This window comes from Mustela putorius, unplaced genomic scaffold (assembly GCF_011764305.1).
Source record: "Mustela putorius furo isolate JIRA1106 unplaced genomic scaffold, ASM1176430v1.1 tig00000874_pilon_pilon_pilon, whole genome shotgun sequence".
Lineage (NCBI taxonomy): Eukaryota > Metazoa > Chordata > Mammalia > Carnivora > Mustelidae > Mustela > Mustela putorius.
This window is the reverse complement of record NW_025421505.1, coordinates 7,555,685-7,561,883: the sequence shown is the minus strand read 5'-3', so window position 1 is coordinate 7,561,883 and position 6,199 is coordinate 7,555,685. Positions and strand designations below refer to the sequence as shown.

Here is a 6,199-nt window from a genome sequence, read left to right as displayed (position 1 = left end):
AGCGTATGTATGTCCTACTTGCTTACACCAAACCAATCTGAGTAGTTTTTCATCATTCGTCAAATCCGCATTAATGTTTTTATTTAATACAATGACTCTTTGGAGTAGGTATTATTTATTAATTCCATCTCACGGATGAGGAAACCGAAGCACAGGGAGGCCACATAGAGGCCAAATTTAAACCCAGGAAATTAATTTTGAGAGCCACTCAGAAACCTTCCTCTTCCACAGTAACAGGGAAGGATTCACAGAGGAAGGTGTGACATTTAACCTGATCTTTAACTCTAAGGGGACACAGGAATTGGTAGGGAGGGAGCGGAAAGGTTTTCTAGGTGAAGGGACTAGCCTGGGCACTGACCAGGACTTTTCTGCTGAGAAGAAACTTCACCTAAAATTCACCATCTCCCTGCCTTGAAGCCTATCCTCACATGGGTTCCTCCTGCCCAGGAACATCAAACCCCACTTCTGTAGAGACACCTCTGCTCTCCAGGCCTCCACCCGTGTGGACTTATGCTCTGCACTGGGGCCTGGCAGGTCCCCTGTAGGGTCTAGGTTAGATGAGGCACCCTCCTCAGCCTGAAAGACAGTTCAGGACAAGGGCCTGGCTTCCTCCCAACACTTCCACCCCTTGGACTTGGTCTCTATGGGCTCCAGGAGGCCCTGGAGATGCTCACAGGGTTAAACAGAATGAAATGGTACTAGACCAAGTGACCTTGCCCCTTAAAAGAGCACAGAGAGGGGCGCCTGGGTGGCTCAGTGGGTTAAGGCCTCTGCCTTCGGCTCAGGTCATGGTCCCAGGGTCCTGGGATCGAGCCATGCATTGGGCTCCCTGCTCAGAGGGGAGCCTGCTTCCTCCTCTCTCTCTCTCTCTTTCTCCCTGCCTGCCTCTCTGCCCACTTGTGATCTCTGTCAAATAAATAAAAATCTTAAAAAAAAAAAAAAGAGCACAGAGGAAAAACTGCACAAGGGATCAGAACAGTGCTTGCAGGATCTCAAATAGGGAATAAGTAATTTCCAAATAACTACGATTTTTAAAAAAGATTTAATTTATTTATTTGACAGAGAGAAATCACAAGTAGATGGAGAGGCAGGCAGAGAGAGAGAGAGAGAGAGAGAGAGAGGGAAGCAGGCTCTCTGCTGAGCAGAGAGCCCGATGCGGGACTCGATCCCAGGACTCTGAGATCATGACCTGAGCCGAAGGCAGCGGCTTAACCCACTGAGCCACCCAGGCGCCCCAAATAACTACGATTTTTAAAAGAAAATAAAAAGTGACCTTCACACCTATTTGCTTCGGTTTTTATTAAATCGACCTATTTGCTTCGGTTTTTATTAAATCGACGATGAGGCAGTGGGTACTACTGAAGGCTGTTTTCTGAAAGGCCAGCTCTGCTCCGCGGGCTGCAAAGGGATGGGCCGTGGCGGTGTGAGCGCCCCCTGCCACCTGCCCCACACCCCTCAAACGCCCGCTGTCTAGAGTTGGCGACTGAGGCACGGAGGTCTCAGAGGCGTGGTGGCAGGCGGCTGGAGCGGTGGAGGCACCGGTGTGGGGGAGAAAATGAGATTGGTGGCAGCCCCTGGGGACGAGCCCTCTGTTCCCAACCGAGATCCAGTGTCGGGTCTGCGCGAGTGAAGGCAGCTCCAGCAGGAGAGATGGACGCCTCTTCCCTCCAAAAGCAGGGTTCTGAACTCCGCGGGTAAACCGAGGCCCGAGCTCTGGCTCTGCGGGTCGTCTCGCAGGCAGCCTCGGCCCGAGTTACGCCCAGGACAGGGCAGGCCGGGCTGGGCTGGCTGCTGTTCTTTTGGGCCTGAGTGGGGACGTTTGGCGCCCGGCTAGAGAAGGGGGTGTCGGGCCCAGGTGCGGAGCGCGGGGTTGGACGCTTCGGAGGCGGGGGCCGGCCGGTCTTCGCCTCCCGCAGCCCCAGCTTCCCCGCCCCCGGCGAGCCCGGCCGGGGAGGAGCTCGGCGCGTCCCCGCCCCGAGGCGGAGCGCAGGGGGAGGGGGGGGGGCCGGGCGCGGGCGGACCCGGCGGGGTGGGCCGGGGACGCGAGGCGGAGCGGGGCTCCACACAGGCCGCAGCGGCTGGCTCGGGCCCCTACGGTCCCGGCGGCGGCTGGAGGAGGAAGCCAGGCGGCTGGAGGAGGAGGGGAGGCGGAGGAGGCCGAGGCTGGAGCGCCGCTTACCGCAGACTCACTTCCCCGGCTCAGCAGGGAAAGGTACCGCGCGCCGGCTCCCGGCCCCTGGCCCCTCGGCCCCGAGCCCCCCAGCTTTCGTTCGCGCCGGCAGGGGCTGCGGCAGCCACGGGAAGGCGAGGGGCCCCGAGCGGCCCCGAGGGCTCCGGCGGCCGGGGGCTGCGGCGGCCAGCGCGGCGCTCGGGCGGGAGGGCTGGGGTGTGCGGCAGCCGGCAGGAGTCTCGCGGAGAGCGGTGGGCGCCGCGCCCCCCTCGCTCGCGTCCGGGGAAGCGGTGGTCCGGCCGGGTGCGGTGATCCCCGGGCGGGGGGCTGCGCTGGCCAGGCCAGCGCACGGCGGTGGAGGGCAGGCCGGACCTCCGGAGCTGCGTGCGGCAGGGGAGCGTCCCGGGCGCCCCGCGGGCGCGCTCGGTGGGCGCAGACAAAGCCGGGCGCCGGCGCCCCGCGACGACTCGGGCGGTCCAGGGGGTGGGCGCTGGGGAGAGAAGAGAAGACGCCGGGGCGACTGCCGGGACACGGGGAGAGGCCGGGGCGCCCTCCCTCCGGCTGTCCGGGTGGTCTAAGGGGGGGGGGGAGCGGCGGGTAGGGTGGGGAGCAGCTCTCTCCGAAGGGCCAACTAGGGAGCCAGCTTGGAAAAGGGGTAGGCTGTACTGAGCGCTCACTTTGGGGGGAGGGGCTGAGAGAGGCGGCTGCCTTGGGGCTGGGGGCTGGGGCTCTGGTAGGGGAGGTGAGGGGCGCGTGTACCCCCTCAGAGCTAGCACTAGGAAGAGGCACAGCCCCGATGAGGTAAGTGCAGTGGCAGGCACCAATGGTGAGATGTACCCACAGGTAGTTTGTCGAACCTGCTGGTGGTGACACATGCCCTGCCGTCTGTGGGACGCGCAGCCTGATGTTCAGCAGGTGCCCCAGGGGTCGTTGGAGTGAACATGAATAGAAGGTTAGGTAGGCATGCGACTGAAAGTGTGTGCGGGGAAGGCCCTGTGTTTGTAATCTGGCACTTCTGCCCCCCTTCCTTCTTGTGAGGTGGGGAGGAAGCATCTCAGTTCCTTCCACAGACCCAGTCTGCCACTTGGGCTCCAAGGTGGTCTGCTCCTTGTCCCTCACTCCTGGATTACTTCCCCTCTCTCCAGTGTTAGAAGTGTCTTCTTTTTTCCTGGGTAAGAACACTTCTTGACACCCTCCTTCCCACAGTTATAGCCCCTCCCTTTTTTTTCCCCCTTCATCCTTCATTTTTCCTCCCTTACACACCTACTTCTCCACTTCTCTTCACAGCAGAACTTCTCCGAAGAGCTGTCTGCACCTGCTGGAGCACATTCCTTTGCTTCTGTCCTAGCACTTCACTGAAACTGCCCCAGTCAAGGTTTCCAGGGATTTCCACACCCCCACAAGCAGGTCTTCCTTGACCCCCGCTTGGTTTTATTGATCTTTTCTCCTTTAGAATCAATATCCTCTCTTGACTTCTGGTTTTCCTTCTCCTTCCCTGGCTATGCCATCTTTAGGGATCTTTGGGGACAGCTCCTTCACTCAGCTCTAAATGTTGTAAGATCCCAGGGCTTTGTCCTCAGTCCCTCCTCTGTCCTGACTCCCTACTATTTACCTAACTTCCCAGCTCTCATTCTTTCTTAGGATTTTTAAAATCAAGCAGTAGTTTACAAACACACTGATCTTAAGTGTACATCAGTTTCCTTCTCAGGATTTTAAGTAGCAAATTTTGTCACTGGCTCCAGCTTCTCTATCTCGCTGCCCATCTGTTGATTTGGGGTGTCCTGGATGTCTCATAGGTATGAAAACTTCATATGGATGACACAAAACCCTGACTGCACTCTCCAAAGGTGACCCTCTGTGGGCCTTCCCATTTCTCTAAACAGCCCATAACCCACCCACCTTTAAAGACAGGAACAGGTGGCACCATTCCCACATCTAGCAAGATCTATCTCAGGCCTGTTCTTCATGCTCTGACTCCACTGCTGTGGCCCCAGGCTACTGCCCCAGGACAAACCACCTTTTATGTCTTGCCCCAGTGCTGTAGTAGCTGCTCTCTGCTTTCTCCAAATTCCCATTTGCCCACCTCTAATCTATTGTAATTGAGCAGCAAGAATGATTTAGAAAAATAGTGATTAGATAATCACATTCCTCTAAAACCCTTGATAGTTCCCTATTGCACTAGGAATAAAATTTTAAAGCTTACTGATCAGACCCTCCATGATCTGGACACTATTGATTTCCTCCCGCCTTATCCTGACCACGTCCCCTTTGTATTCTTCCTGATAACCAGGTCTGAATCACTTCTGCCCCCTGAACACCAGCTCTTTCCTGCCCTGGGCCTTTGCTTGTGCCATTTTCTCTGCCTGGAATGTTCTTCTGGGGTTTTCTACGGGGCTGGCTCTCAACTTAAAGGTGCCTTCCCTGGGGCGCCTGGGTGGCTTAGTGGGTTAAGCCTCTGCCTTCAGCTCAGGTCATGATCTCAGGGTTCTGAGATCAAGTCCTGCATTGGGCTCTCTGCTTGGCAGGGAGCCTGCTTCCTCCTCTCTCTCTCTCTCCCTCTCTGCCTACTTGTGATCTCTCTGTCAAATAAATAAATAAAATCTTTAAAAAAAAAAAAAAAGAAAGGTGCCTTCCCAGTCTTCATAGAGGTCCCCTCCCCACTCCCCTGTAATGCATCATAGCACCTTATTTCCTTTCTTTACTTTGTCCAGCTTCTCAAGGGCTGGACCTTGACTGAATGGCCTACGACTGTACCTGGAGCATCTAGCAGAGTTCCTGGCATGTAGCTGACTCTCGGGAAGTCTTTTTTTTTTTTTTTTTTAAATATATATTTTTTAAGATTTTATTTATTTATTTGACAGAGAGAAATCACAAGTAGATGGAGAGGCAGGCAGAGAGAGAGAGAGAGAGAGGGAAGCAGGCTCCCTGCTGAGCAGAGAGCCCGATGCGGGACTCGATCCCAGGACCCTGAGATCATGACCTGAGCCGAAAGCAGCGGCCTAACCCACTGAGCCACCCAGGCGCCCCACTCTCGGGAAGTCTTGAGCCAGGTGGGAAGGTCAGGGCTGGGTTAGGCAGAAAGACATGGGTATTGCAGTCAGTGGACGAGCCCCCTCTTTAAACCTTAAGTGCCCCTGAGGATTTTTATTTTCTGTCCACAAAAGAAGTTGTACAAATTGCTATAAAATCGGACTGCTAGTAGGATGTGAAACAGGAAGTGGGAAAGGTTCAGGCAAGCTCAAAAGCCAGGCCTGTATGCCTAGAGGGGGATTGGGTAGGTTTGGGGCATATGGGGTTGATGTGGATTGTGGTGGGTGGGGCATCAATGATTTCAATTGCTCTCTTTGGTGGAAATCCAGGCTGGGTCAGCAGCGAGCTCTGTGTGTGTGTGATCTAACTCAGGAGATGGGGGCAGTCTGGGCAGACAGATTTATTTCAGGCCTATCCCTTGGGTACCTGCTGGGTGCCCAACCCTGGGGGCAGGGAGTTGAAGGGGAAGAGGCTGGGGCTTGGGGTCTTTCTGTAGGCCCTTGTCTCTGCACCTACAGCTCTCCTCTTTGTACAAAGGAGCCGGCTGAGAATCCAACTGTGTGACTGGTGCTCTCAGAATGGAGAGCTGAGAACCAGGGGACCTGAGCTCTGGGAGGGCTCTGGATAGAGGGACTGGTGATGGACCAGTGGGATGGTGTGAGGGGAGCGCTGGAACTAGGGACTGGGGGTTCAGACCTAGGGTCGGGCTGACATGCCTAGGAAGAAACTGGAACAAGGGGAGTATCCTGTTGGGAGAAATCAAGCAGAGCACGGGAGGCTGGCCCAGGGCCCTGGTATACTCATTGGATGCCAGGCAGTTGTTTAAAGACTTTGCAAATATTAACCCCTTTCATCCTCTTAACAGCTCTATGAGGTGGGTCTTATTCCCATTTTATAGATGGGAAGACCGAGGCACAGTCATATAACTCAGTAGAGATAGAATGAGGATTTGAACTCAGGGAACCTGGCTCCAGAATCCATGCCTTAAGCCACTCCACT

The 6,199-nt window shown here is 55.6% G+C and overlaps 1 protein-coding gene across 1 annotated transcript in view; it reads left to right on the top strand.

The window, feature by feature from the left end:
* Positions 1–2,010: 2,010 nt before the first annotated feature.
* Positions 2,011–6,199, top strand: part of SMOX (spermine oxidase) — a 56,158-nt gene continuing 51,969 nt past the window's right edge. The window contains exon 1 of the mRNA XM_045086037.1: positions 2,011–2,212. The gene's annotated coding sequence lies outside the window, so the exon portion shown is untranslated. The remainder of the gene's footprint in view (positions 2,213–6,199) is intronic.